The sequence below is a fragment of the Anopheles nili genome, unplaced genomic scaffold (genome assembly GCF_943737925.1).
Source record: "Anopheles nili unplaced genomic scaffold, idAnoNiliSN_F5_01 U_low_cov_4, whole genome shotgun sequence".
Classification (NCBI taxonomy): Eukaryota; Metazoa; Arthropoda; class Insecta; order Diptera; family Culicidae; genus Anopheles; species Anopheles nili.
Window position 1 is genome coordinate 295001 of NW_026525542.1, and position 15000 is coordinate 310000.

The window sequence follows — 15000 nt, forward strand, 5'->3', positions numbered from 1 at the left end:
GAGTCAAATTAAGCCGCAAGCTCCACTTCTTGTTACAAAGTCGGTTTATTGATATAATATATATACATAATTTAAACCTTCGCGTTCCGAGAAGCTGTTTCCCCGCGAGGGATATGCTTCTCGGATTTATAGTTCTGTTTGAAATCACAATGTAAACACATTTCTCATTCGCTTCATTTTCTTTCAATAATGTTCCCCCTTTCTGCAGATTACGCCACGGCGTAACCAGCAACTTTCAACGTCCGGAGAACTCTGCAGCGCTTGCCGCTGCCTCCTCCGCAGATGTCATCATTTCTCCAGTGCCGTCCAGTGACTGCTGCCGCTGGGCTCGGACCTCGCGACGATACGCGCGTTGCCGCTCGTTCCGTCGTTGTCTCGCTAGTTCCGCCCTCCGTGCCACGGTGGACGGCGAAGGCGGCGTCATCGCTCTGCTGTAACGCACCAGCAGAGGAGAGCCGGGATTGCGGACCATCCGCATCCTTCGCCGCCTTTCGTTGTCCCGACGCTGCCGCTCGCGACGCCGATCCTGCAGAATCTGCGCCTCTCGCTGCGACACCGGGTGCACTGTCCGGAGCTCGTTCAAAACCAGTCGTCTGGCACGTTGCTGAGCGTTGCGCCGCTCACGCCGCCGTTCGACCAGTTCCTCGTGCGCTGTTCGGGAGTCATCAAGTGCCGCATTCCGCTCCGCCAGGCTGGACCGCTGCCAGGTCTCCCGCAGCTCCTCTGTGATGAGGCTGCAGGCTTCGCAGACGCTGCTCCAGTTTGACGGGCTCTGCAACATGTGACCCACCAGGGTCTCCGCTTCCAAGGGTTCTCCGTCCGCCGCCGTTAGATGAAGCGCTCGCACGTGTTCAAACCGAGGACACTCAAAGAGGACGTGACCGACCGTCTCCTCCACCGCCAGACACTGGGGGCAGTCAGGGGACGAAGTGAACTGCATGGCGCTAAGGTACTCCCGGAAAAATCCGTGTCCCGAGAGCACTTGAGCCAACGCAAACGTCACTTGTCCGTGATTCCTTTCCTGCCAGGGTGCTATCTGCGGCAACACCCTATGCGTCCAGCGGATAAAACGGCTGGCCGACCGGTGATGATGGTCCTCGCCGTCGTCGTCGCCCTCCTGGTGTTCATCGTCGTCGTCGCGCTGCTCTGCTGAAGACTCTTCGGTGTTCTGCCGCTGTTGTCGCTGGGCCTGCCCTTCCGCCACCGCGTCCCATGAGCGCTGCCAGGCGCACATCGTCGCACGCCGCTCCTCCTTGCGGATGGCATCCGTAGAAGGGGCGCGATCGATGGCATGCAGCCGCTCATAAATCCTGGCGTCCTCCTCCACCAGCAAGCCAATGGGAATGAGTCCGGCCAGGATTGTTGCCACGCTGTGGCTGACGGTTCGAAATGCACAGGCCGTCCGAATCGCAGGGATCCGCTGCGATCGCTGGAGAAGCCTGGCACACGCCTGCAGGCTGGTCGCGCTGTGCCATACTGGAGCCGCATACCGGATGACCGATGACACCACACCCGCGAGCAATCGTCGTTGAGCTGGCTTGGGACCACCGTGGTTCTGCATCAATGCAGTTACTGCTTTCGCAACACGGAGAGCCTTTTGCGACACGGCCTCGACGTGCTGTTTCCAGCTAAGGTGATCCTCCAGCGTGACGCCGAGGTAGCGGATGGTCCTTGACGACTCGACGATTGTGCCGCAGATGTCTACCGGAATACGCGGGTGTCCCTGACGGAGGCTGCTGATCATTACCATCTCCGTTTTACCGGCGGAGAGCTTGAGGTGGTGACGCTCCATCCACTGGTTGATGATCAGTACAGCCTTTTCGGCCTCTGCAGCGGCCTCTCTGGGAGTACAACCCGGAGCCGTCAAGACGATGTCGTCCGCGTACCCGATGATGTCGACGCCCGGTGGCAGCTCCAAGCCCAACACACCATCGTACAGCACGTTCCAGAGGGTCGGGCCCAGGATCGACCCCTGCGGCACTCCTGCGGATACGTCACGAGCAACGATGCCCCTGCTGGTCTCGTACCACAGCACGCGGCCGGTGAAGTAGCTCCGAAGGAGCCTCTGCAGCGGCTGCGGCACCAGCTTCTCCTTCAGGCATTGTCCAATCGCCGTCCAACTGGCGCTGTTGAAGGCGTTGGCAACGTCCAAGGCTACCACCATGAGGCACCGCTTATCCCGCCGGTTGGTTCGTCCAAAGGCCATGGCGCGTTGTCCTCGGGCCACCACCTCCTGAATGGCTTGCACTGTCGATCTCCCCCTACGGAAACCGTACTGTGCGGGGGAGAGACGGGGAGCGTTGGCCTGCTCCAAGTGCTCGTTGAGCCGATTCAGTACTATGCGCTCAAACACTTTAGCGGCAGTGTCGAGCATGCATAGGGGCCTATATGATGACGGCAGGCCCGGTGGTTTGCCCGGTTTCGCCAATAGCACCAACCGTTGGCGCTTCCACTGCGCCGGGAATTCTGCTCTGTCGATGAGGTCCTGGTATATCCGGCAGAACGTACCAGGACTCGTCCGAATGGCCACCGTCAATGCGCCATTAGGAATCCCGTCGATGCCCGGGGCCTTTCGCGGGTTCAGTGAAGCAGCGATTTCCAACAGCTCGTTCTCGGAGACGGGGCGGATGGTCGACGCCGCCGTCGGTGATGGTTCCGGCCACTCCATCGCAGGGTGTTCGGGGAACAGCTCCGCCACGATGGTGCCGAGCACTTGAGGGTCCCGCTCTGGCGGTGTTCGACTTCCCCTCAAGCGAGTCATCACGACCCTGTAGCCGGCTCCGAAGATGTTGCTCTCTGCCTCGTTGATAAGATCCTGGAAGCAGCGACGCTTGCTTGCCCGGATTTCCGCTTCGAACTGGCGCTCCACGACGCGCGCCATGTTCATTCGGCAAGCACGCTGCTCCGGATCCCTTGCCTGTTGCACTGCTTCCCTGGCTCGCTGACAGGCAGTCCTCAGCTCCGCCAGCTGAGGGTTCCACCAAAAGGCCGAGCGGTTGGCTCCCAGGCCCGGCTGCTGCCTCGGCATTGTGGCGTTACATGCCTCGCGTAGGGTCTTCATCAGCCCTTTCACATCCTTCGCCATTTCATCAAGGCGGAGATCAACCAACAGTTCAGCGAAGATGTTCGGGCTGAACCTGGTGATCATCCACCTCATGATGTTCCGTGATCGGTCTCGGTGTTCTGTTGTCGCGCTCCGTGCATGATGCTCGCGGTTGCTGTTGTTAGCTTCGCTGATGGTGAAGCAAACCGCTCGATGGTCACTCAGAGTGGGCCGGCTGCTGACCGCCCAATCGCCCGGACCAGCGATGGCATGGCTGGCGAAGGATACGTCGACTATGCTCTCGCTGGCAACCCCGTTCCCTACGAAGGTGGGTGTGTCGCCGCGATTGAGCACCTTCAAACCTAGCCGTTCGCAGGTCAGCAGCAGCTCCTCGCCCTTGGCGGACGAGCGAGGGCTGCCCCACTCTTCATGGCTGGCGTTGAAGTCTCCAGCGAGGACGATCCGCTGGTGACCCATTGCCACCATTTCTATGGCTTCCAGCACCTGCACAAAGCGCTCAACGTTGACTAGAGGCCGAACGTAGCAGCAGATGAAGAGCACGCCGTCAATGACGGCTGCTGCCACCCACGGCACTCCAGTCGCTAGCACTCTCTGAACTGGCGACCTACCTGTCGCTATAATTGCGACACTCCCAGACTCATCTGCGATCCAGTTCCCGTTGTTCGTGGGCACGCGATGCGGATCGGACAGGAGGACAACGTCCGCCCGATCCTCACGCGCATGCTGGATCGCAAGGTCTTGGGAGACGGCGCGTCGCTGGCAGTTCAGCTGCATTACACGTGTGAACGTGTAGTCTGAGCTCCTCGACAAGACCGATCACCGGTCTGGTGTGCCAATCCGCACACTCCACAGCACGCCGGAGCCTTGCAGCCCCTTGCGCGATGGCCCTCGTTACCGCAGCGGAAACAGCGATTCGATCTGTCGGTTCCTTTGCACTCAAAGGATCGGTGCCCGATCTCGTGGCACCGGAAGCACCTTTGAGCACTCCGCTTCAGTTCCTCTACTACCTTCACGGTGGAGAGGCAGAAGCCGACTCGGAGCTTCTTGCCGTCCAGCAACGTGGCTTCACTGCGCAGCACCCGTGCTCTGCACCTCTGCAGGCCGTTCGGGTACGCATGTAGCGAGATACTCTCGGGAGGGATGGCCACACCATACTGAGATTTGATCTCAGCGGCCACCTCCTCCGGCGTCGCCAGCGGATCCACGTTGTTCGCAGTGATGTACGCCATCTCGGCGATGATCGTTGTCACCCCGCGTAACCCAACAGCCTTCGAAACTTGTTCGCGCATTCGGGCACCATCCGCGTTTTGTTTTAAACGGAGGATCAAATGATCCCTCCGTGTTCTCTCGGTGCGGACCACTTCCGTCCGCAGCTCCGTCAATGAGGTGTTCAGCCGCGCCAAGCGGAACACCTCTTCCCAGCTAGCGTCTTCCGCTGGGATAACACGAAGGGCTACCGGTCGGCTCTCACGAGCCTTCGTAGCCTTTTTATTTGCTGCTTTTTCGGCCGGATTTCTCCATGCCTCCTGGACAGGCTTCACCCACTGTCCAGGGGGGGTTGTTTTCTTAGGTGGGAGGGTATGGCTTCCTCCCACCACCGGCGGTATCACTGCTGCTGGTGCTGGTGTCACCGCAGCTTTCTTCTTCTTTTTTTTGCTGGCCACCTCCTGCCAGGTGCCAGCATCTTTCAGCTTTTGCTGCGCTTCCGCTTGTGGCTGCTTGTTGGCCACCACAGGTTTTGGCGCCTGTGGGGTGGCCTTTGCAGCCATTGCAGCCTTCAGCTCATTGTTGTTTTTATGCAGAGCGGCGTTCTCTTTTCGCAGCTCTTCCACCTGTACCGTCAGCGAGCGGACCGACTCGCTCAGGTTTCGGATCTGCTTGGCAAGGTCATCCGTTCCTGCTGGCGGTGTTTTATCAACCGCCACTGTCTCTACAGCCTCCTCAGGTATTACTGGCAGTCGCTCCAGTACTACCTTCGGCGACTTTGCTATTTGATGAGAAGGGGAAAGCGGGGAATTCACCTCCTCCCTCGCCTCCACCGACCCGAGCCGCCGGGATCTTCGTAACAGCTCCATGTTGTTCTTTAATGGGATTGGCCCATTATCACTCTGACAGACGAACTGTCTAAATATTCGCGCAGTTTTTCCAGCTGTCGTAAAAGTCAAGCAGTTTTTTCTAGCACTTTATTTTATAGCAACTTTCGCCCACTTTTCGCTCTGACACATGACATGTCAAATTGTCCACACGATATTTATAGCAATTATTATTGCAGCTCTCGCCCTGACATTAGACCTGTCAGACTGCCCAAGCGGTATTTTACTGCACTTTTACCGCAGTAATCGCTCTGACATTAGACCTGTCAGATTGCCCAAGCGGTATTTTACTGCACTTTTATCGCAGTTATCACTCTGACATTAGACCTGTCAGACTGCCCACGTGGTATTTTACTGCACTTTTACCGCAGTTGTCACTCTGACATTAGACCTGTCAGACCGACCACGAGGTATTTTACAGCACTTTATTGCAGTTTTCACTCATATGAAACTCCTTTTTCACTGTTTTTCACAGTTTTCCACTAGTTTTTCCACTGTTTTCTTACAGAAAACGATAATGTATCCACTGTTTATTGTTTATCTCACAGAAAATCCGCCAAAATCATGGAGTTTGGTGTCTTTTTACGGCCACAAAATTTCCCCATACAATTGTATGGGCGGGATGACGCCACGATGACGCCACACTTTTACCGTGGAAATTTGCAGTTTTCCGCCCGTTTTTCACCAGATTTTCACCGAAATTGCTTTAAAAAGCACTTCTACTACACTTTTACGCCAGAATTTCATCACTTTTCTCGATTTTACTCACAGAAATTTTCTCTTACCACAGAGTGACGCGGAGGCACGTCTGCTCTGGTTGAGGTCTCACTCGCGACTGCGCAAGCTCCACTTCTGGTGGTGCCCTTCCGTCAATTCCTTTAAGTTTCAATTTTGCAACCATACTTCCCCCGGAACCCGATTTTGGTTTCCCGGAAGCGACTGAGAGCACCGAGTTAAAGGTAGCGTCTCCCAACTGCTAATTGGCATCGTTTACGGTTAGAACTAGGGCGGTATCTAATCGCCTTCGATCCTCTAACTTTCGTTCTTGATTAATGAAAGCATCCATGGCAAACGCTTTCGCTTCAGTCGGTCCTACGACGGTCTACGAATTTCACCTCTCGCGCCGTAATACCAATGCCCCCAACTACTTCTGTTAATCATTACCTCTTGGTCCGGAGACAAACCAACGAAAGACTAAGACCGAGGTCATGTTCCATTATTCCATGCAAGATTATTCTCGGCCAACGCCGACCCGGAGGGCCGGACGCCTTTGTACTAGCCTGCTGTGAGCACTCTAATTTGTTCAAGGTAAACGCGAGCACCCTGGGCACCATGAGCTGGGTCGCCGGGAGGCGGCGGATGCCACTAGCTACCCGACTGACCCGCCACGGAGTACCGCCCCAGGCACACCATTGTGAGTCGCAGCCGCGGACGCGCACACGGACGGCCCCGGGTAACCGGGTGCCCGCGGCGGTCGCGAGTCTGGACGGAGAATCAACTTCGAACGTTTTAACCGCAACAACTTTAATATACGCTAGTGGAGCTGGAATTACCGCGGCTGCTGGCACCAGACTTGCCCTCCACTGGATCCTTGCTGAAGGATTTATGCTCAACTCATTCCAATTATGGACCATCGTTAAAGAGGTCCATATTGTTATTTCTCGTCACTACCTCCCCGTGCCGGGATTGGGTAATTTACGCGCCTGCTGCCTTCCTTGGATGTGGTAGCCATTTCTCAGGCTCCCTCTCCGGAATCGAACCCTGATTCCCCGTTACCCGTCGCAACCATGGTAGTCCTCTACACTACCATCAATAGTTGATAGGGCAGACATTTGAAAGATCTGTCGTCGGTCGCAAGCGACCATACGATCGGCATCCTTATCCAGACTTCAACTCAAGCCACCCGGAGGGCGGTTGGTTTCACTAATAAGTGCACCGGTTCCTCCCCGCGCGAGGCGGGTCGGTCCCGGCATGTTGCATGTATTAGCTCTGGCTTTTCCACAGTTATCCAACTAACTGATGGGGGGATGATCTTGTGAATTATAGCTGTTATACTGAGCCTTATGCGGTTTCACTTTCAACGAAGTTCGTACTTAGACATGCATGGCTTAACCTTTGAGACAAGCGTATATCACTGGTAGGATCAACCAGAATTCTCTCACTCTCTCTCTCTATCCGTGTACCGGTCCCTAGGGCAAAGCCCCGGGGACCACCCGATTCAACTACGCCACCGATGGGACAACTTGATCTGGATTCTATGCCCGTAAACACCCGGTTGAAGGCACCAACGTCACCTCGTTGTGCCAACTCGCACTCTCGATGGCATGATCCGATCCGCCTCCTAGCTGCTTGCGCCCTTCTCTCCTTGGACGCAGGCACCCGGCTCCACACGTGCACCTCGTGCGGAGCTCTCGGAAGCGCGCCAGCTGACACTCTGGCGGGCCCCTTGTTTGTTCCCGACTCATCTTAGCTTCGCCTCCTCATGAACCGGCGGAACCTTTAACCGTTCCGGGTCCTATGCACTCTCCGTGTTTGGTTCATCGCTCATCTCTACATTACGCCGAGCTCAACTAGTATTGTTCGTTTCACCGTTTGATGCGAGATCGGGGTATACCCGGTACCGCGGTACTTCCCACCCAGGTTGGATGGCCGTACAACACTCAAGAAGTAACAACGCGCCGGTGCTAAGCACCGTCTCCTCAAGATCTACGAGTTCTGACACCTCTTGGCTACTTGACCCCTTTCCCGGTGGGTGCAAGTCACTCTACTCCGAGCCCTGGGACACCTTCCCAGGGTGTTTTCCATGTACCACTAACCCTTGGTTGGACACCTCTTGGCTACTTGACCCCTTTCCCGGTGGGTGCAAGTCACCGTGCGGAACCTTTCGGCCGCTCTCCCTAGGACTGTGTTGCAGGCAAGCACAGTGGTTCCGCGACCTAGAGACAGCGGCATCCCTTGTTACTACTACTCCGAGCCCTGGGACACCTTCCCAGGGTGTTTTCCATGTACCACTAGCCTCTGGTTGACCATCGGTGGAGGTAATTGATTTCACCCAAAACCACCCTAGGTCACCGTTCCGACCACCCAGCTACCGTTAAAACGCCTCCGGACACCAAGACACACCTTCCCGGTACCAGAACCAGTCGTAGTTACCGTCACCCAAATTTCATACAACCGTCACCCACGGGCCGAAACACCTTGCCACTACATGAGTCTAGTATTAGGTCCTAGGGTCTCTTTTCGACAACTCCCGACCTCCCTGATATCGAATCGTCAGTTTACATGAGGAGGCTAAACTTTCTATGACGACTCAGTACAACCATACCTCCCTATAATAGTGAAATGTCAAATTCTAGGGCTTTTTGGCCATGGAAAATTCTGAAGCTCGGCACGAGCAAACATGACCCATGCTTGTATCTCCGAAACTATGAGTCTGACAGTTTTGCACCCTTCTGCGGAAAGTTGTGTCTCGGTGAGCCTAAAAAGTCAGTAGAACATCGCGAAACGATCCGACCACTCCTTCGACCTGTTTTGGGGTTTTGCAGTTTTCCATGGGGTATTTTGTATGGGGAAAACCGACCCATGCCCGTACCTCCGTACCTAAGCGTCTGACGGTCTTGGACCCCTTTAGGTAAAAGTTGCATTCCGTCGAGCTGAACATTTCACTAGAACATCGCGAAACGATCCGACGACTCCTTCTGGGAGTTTTTGGGGTCCGAAGGTTTTCTGGGACTTAGTCTCTGGAGCAACATTTCTGAAGCTCGGCACGGGCAACCACGCACGTGTCTTATATCTCCGTAAGTAAGTGTCTGACGGTCTTGGACACCTTTAGCAAAAAGTTGCGCCCTATCGAATGGAACATTTCACTAGAACACCACGAAACGATCCGACTACTCCTTCGACCTGTTTTGGGGTTTTGCAGTTTTCCATGGGGTATTTTGTATGGGGAAAACCGACCCATGCCCGTATCTCCGTACCGAAGCGTCTGACGGTCTTGGACCCCTTTAGGTAAAAGTTGCATTCCGTCAAGCTGAACATTTCACTAGAACATCGCGAAACGATCCGAGGCCTCCTTCTGGGAGTTTTTGGGGTCCGAAGGTTTTCTGGGACTTAGTCTCTGGAGCAACATTTCTGAAGCTCGGCACGAGCAACCACGCACGTGTCTTATATCTCCGTAAGTAAGTGTCTGACGGTCTTGGACACCTTAAGCAAAAAGTTGCGCCCTATCGAATGGAACATTTCACTAGAACACCACGAAACGATCCGACCACTCCTTCGACCTGTTTTGGGGTTTTGCAGTTTTCCATGGGGTATTTTGTATGAGGAAAACCAACCCATGCCCGTATCTCCGTACCTAAGCGTCTGACGGTCTTGGACCCCTTAAGGTAAAAGTTGCATTTCGTCGAGCTGATCATTTCACTAGAACATCGCGAAACGATCCGACGACTCCTTCTGGGAGTTTTTGGGGTCCGAAGGTTTTCTGGGACTTAGTCTCTGGAGCAACATTTCTGAAGCTCGGCACGAGCAACCACGCACGTGTCTTATATCTCCGTAAGTAAGGGTCTGACGGTCTTGGACACCTTTAGCAAAAAGTTGCGCCCTATCGAATGGAACATTTCACTAGAACACCACGAAACGATCCGACCACTCCTTCGACCTGTTTTGGGGTTTTGCAGTTTTCCATGGGGTATTTTGTATGGGGAAAACCGACCCATGCCCGTATCTCCGTATCTAAGCGTCTGACGGTCTTGGACCCCTTAAGGTAAAAGTTGCATTTCGTCGAGCTGATCATTTCACTAGAACATCGCGAAACGATCCGACGACTCCTTCTGGGAGTTTTTGGGGTCCGAAGGTTTTCTGGGACTTAGTCTCTGGAGCAACATTTCTGAAGCTCGGCACGAGCAACCACGCACGTGTCTTATATCTCCGTAAGTAAGTGTCTGACGGTCTTGGACACCTTAAGCAAAAAGTTGCGCCCTATCGAATGGAACATTTCACTAGAACACCACGAAACGATCCGACCACTCCTTCGACCTGTTTTGGGGTTTTGCAGTTTTCCATGGGGTATTTTGTATGAGGAAAACCAACCCATGCCCGTATCTCCGTACCTAAGCGTCTGACGGTCTTGGACCCCTTGAGGTAAAAGTTGCATTCCGTCGAGCTGAACATTTCACTAGAACATCGCGAAACGATCCGACGACTCCTTCTGGGAGTTTTTGGGGTCCGAAGGTTTTCTGGGACTTAGTCTCTGGAGCAACATTTCTGAAGCTCGGCACGGGCAACCACGCACGTGTCTTATATCTCCGTAAGTAAGGGTCTGACGGTCTTGGACACCTTTAGCAAAAAGTTGCGTATAACCATCCTCGTCAATACTCTCGAACACTGTAACTCGATCCGACCACTCCTTGGTATACTTTTGTGGGTTGCCAGTTTCGGTTGGGACTTAGTCTCTGGAGACCAAATTCTGAAGCTCGGCGTGGGTACCGACTTTTCGTGCACGTCCGAGGGCCTCGACCGCCCCGAGAACCCGGACCTTCAGGATTTTGGCCATTTTTGGGGGTGCACAAAAGTGTTCGTGATCAACCTCGGATTGTACTTTTCATCATCTAGGGGCACCGTAGGGACCGAAAAAAGTGGTTTCGCATGATAGTCCACCTCGACCCATGTCGACCCTTGCGCGACCCCGACCTTCAGGATTTTGCTCTACGGAAGGGGGTCTACTTGTGCGCAACCCCGACCTTCAGGATTTTGCTCTACGGAAGGGGGTGCACAAAAGTGTTCGTAATCAACCTCGGATTGTACTTTTCATCATCTAGGGGCACCGTAGGGACCGAAAAAAGTGGTTTCGCATGATAGTCCACCTCGACCCATGTCGACCCTTGCGCGACCCCGACCTTCAGGATTTTGCTCTACGGAAGGGGGTGCACAAAAGTGTTCGTAATCAACCTCGGATTGTACTTTTCATCATCTACGGGCATCGTAGGGACCGAAAAAAGTGGTTTCGCATGATAGTCCACCTCGACCCATGTCGACCCTTGCGCGACCCCGACCTTCAGGATTTTGCTCTACGGAAGGGGGTGCACAAAAGTGTTAGTAATCAACCTCGGATTGTACTTTTCATCATCTAGGGGCACCGTAGGGACCGAAAAAAGTGGTTTCGCATGATAGTCCACCTCGACCCATGTCGACCCTTGCGCGACCCCGACCTTCAGGATTTTGCTCTACGGAAGGGGGTGCACAAAAGTGTTCGTAATCAACCTCGGATTGTACTTTTCATCATCTAGGGGCACCGTAGGGACCGAAAAAAGTGGTTTCGCATGATAGTCCACCTCGACCCATGTCGACCCTTGCGCGACCCCGACCTTCAGGATTTTGCTCTACGGAAGGGGGTCTACTTGTGCGCAACCCCGACCTTCAGGATTTTGCTCTACGGAAGGGGGTGCACAAAAGTGTTCGTAATCAACCTCGGATTGTACTTTTCATCATCTAGGGGCACCGTAGGGACCGAAAAAAGTGGTTTCGCATGATAGTCTACCTCGACCCATGTCGACCCTTGCGCGACCCCGACCTTCAGGATTTTGCTCTACGGAAGGGGGTGCACAAAAGTGTTCGTAATCAACCTCGGATTGTTTTTTTCATCATCTAGGGGCACCGTAGGGACCGAAAAAAGTGGTTTCGCATGATAGTCCACCTCGACCCATGTCGACCCTTGCGCGACCCCGACCTTCAGGATTTTGCTCTACGGAAGGGGGTCGACTTGTGCGCAACCCCGACCTTCAGGATTTTGCTCTACGGAAGGGGGTGCACAAAAGTGTTCGTAATCAACCTCGGATTGTACTTTTCATCATCTAGGGGCACCGTAGGGACCGAAAAAAGTGGTTTCGCATGATAGTCCACCTCGACCCATGTCGACCCTTGCGCGACCCCGACCTTCAGGATTTTGCTCTACGGAAGGGGGTGCACACTTGTGCGACCCCGACCTTCAGGATTTTGCTCTACGGAAGGGGGTGCACAAAAGTGTTCGTAATCAACCTCGGATTGTACTTTTCATCATCTAGGGGCACCGTAGGGACCGAAAAAAGTGGTTTCGCATGATAGTCCACCTCGACCCATGTCGACCCTTGCGCGACCCCGACCTTCAGGATTTTGCTCTACGGAAGGGGGTCTACTTGTGCGCAACCCCGACCTTCAGGATTTTGCTCTACGGAAGGGGGTGCACACTTGTGCGACCCCGACCTTCAGGATTTTGCTCTACGGAAGGGGGTGCACAAAAGTGTTCGTAATCAACCTCGGATTGTACTTTTCATCATCTAGGGGCACCGTAGGGACCGAAAAAAGTGGTTTCGCATGATAGTCCACCTCGACCCATGTCGACCCTTGCGCGACCCCGACCTTCAGGATTTTGCTCTACGGAAGGGGGTGCACAAAAGTGTTCGTAATCAACCTCGGATTGTACTTTTCATCATCTAGGGGCACCGTAGGGACCGAAAAAAGTGGTTTCGCATGATAGTCCACCTCGACCCATGTCGACCCTTGCGCGACCCCGACCTTCAGGATTTTGCTCTACGGAAGGGGGTGCACAAAAGTGTTCGTAATCAACCTCGGATTGTACTTTTCATCATCTAGGGGCACCGTAGGGACCGAAAAAAGTGGTTTCGCATGATAGTCCACCTCGACCCATGTCGACCCTTGCGCGACCCCGACCTTCAGGATTTTGCTCTACGGAAGGGGTCCTCTCTGTACAAGGTTTAGGGGTACATTTACACCCAAAAACCACTATCGCTCAACCGAAACAACTCTTCGACATGTGTCTTGTCTGTGAATTTGGCCCCGATCTGTCGAGTAGTTTTCGAGATATGCCATTCTGAAGGTACATATTGGGACTTAGCCGATTTTCACCCATTGCGGTGTCTATGGGGTGTTGGGAATCGCTCTACCGACCAGCCGGTTGGAGATATCGAGTTGCGGTCTTCGGCGCGTTTGCTCAACTCCGTAATGCCTACTTTTCGTCCATACACACAACACCTCGCAGAGTTCTCCTTCTGCCAGATATAGCGCGTGCCCCTTTGTTCGTGCACCATTTTGGCCCGTTTTTCGCACATTGCCTCGAAACCATGCGTCCGTCGGTTTTGCGTCCCAAGTACCGATGTTAGAACACCACCGTGGCTAACTTTCGTCCATATACGCCAACTCCGTGCAATGTCTCCATCACCCTGTTTTTGGGTGAAAACCCATTTCTGGGACTTAGCCGATTTTCACCCATTGCGGTGTCTATGGGGTGTTGGGAATCGCTCTACCGACCAGCCGGTTGGAGATATCGATTCCCGGTCTTCGGCGCGTTTGCTCAACTCCGTAATGCCTACTTTTCGTCCATACACACAACACCTCGCAGAGTTCTCCTTCTGCCAGATATAGCGCGTGCCCCTTTGCTCGTGCACCGTTTTGGCCCGTTTTTCGCACATTGCCTCGAAACCATGCGTGCGACGGTTTTGCGTCCCAAGTACCGATGTTAGAACACCACCGTGGCTAACTTTCGTCCATATACGCCAACTCCGTGCAATGTCTCCATCACCCTGTTTTTGGGTGAAAACCCATTTCTGGGACTTAGCCGATTTTCACCCATAGCGGTGTCTATGGGGTGTTGGGAATCGCTCTACCGACCAGCCGGTTGGAGATATCGATTCCCGGTCTTCGGCGCGTTTGCTCAACTCCGTAATGCCTACTTTTCGTCCATACACACAACACCTCGCAGAGTTCTCCTTCTGCCAGATATAGCGCGTGCCCCTTTGCTCGTGCACCGTTTTGGCCCGTTTTTCGCACATTGCCTCGAAACCATGCGTGCGACGGTTTTGCGTCCCAAGTACCGATGTTAGAACACCACCGTGGCTAACTTTCGTCCATATACGCCAACTCCGTGCAATGTCTCCATCACCCTGTTTTTGGGTGAAAACCCATTTCTGGGACTTAGCCGATTTTCACCCATTGCGGTGTCTATGGGGTGTTGGGAATCGCTCTACCGACCAGCCGGTTGGAGATATCGATTCCCGGTCTTCGGCGCGTTTGCTCAACTCCGTAATGCCTACTTTTCGTCCATACACACAACACCTCGCAGAGTTCTCCTTCTGCCAGATATAGCGCGTGCCCCTTTGTTCGTGCACCATTTTGGCCCGTTTTTCGCACATTGCCTCGAAACCATGCGTCCGACGCTTTTGCGTCCCAGGTACCGATGTTAGAACACCACCGTGGCTAACTTTCGTCCATATACGCCAACTCCGTGCAATGTCTCCATCACCCTGTTTTTGGGTGAAAACCCATTTCTGGGACTTAGCCGATTTTCACCCATTGCGGTGTCTATGGGGTGTTGGGAATCGCTCTATCGACCAGCCGGTTGGAGATATCGAGTTGCGGTCTTCGGCGCGTTTGCTCAACTCTGTAATGCCTACTTTTCGTCCATACACACAACACCTCGCAGAGTTCTCCTTCTGCCAGATATAGCGCGTGCCCCTATGTTCGTGCACCGTTTTGGCCCGTTTTTCGTACATTGCCTCGAAACCATGCGTCCGACGGTTTTGCGTCCCTTGCACCGATGTTAGAACATCACCGTGGCTAACTTTCGTCCATATACGCCAAACTTCTCAGACACCTCCATCCGAGAGTATTTCGTGTTTTCCCATATATTGCATACTTCGAGGGGTTTTCTTCCATACAACTTTCAATGTTCTGTAAAACACCCGCGCATCGTCCGATTGGACTGAAACTGCTCCGGCGCGCTCTCTGCCGTGCTACAACTCTGCGCAAACTATCAAAACCTCGATGCCTGCGTGCGCACCTAGCCATCTGAAC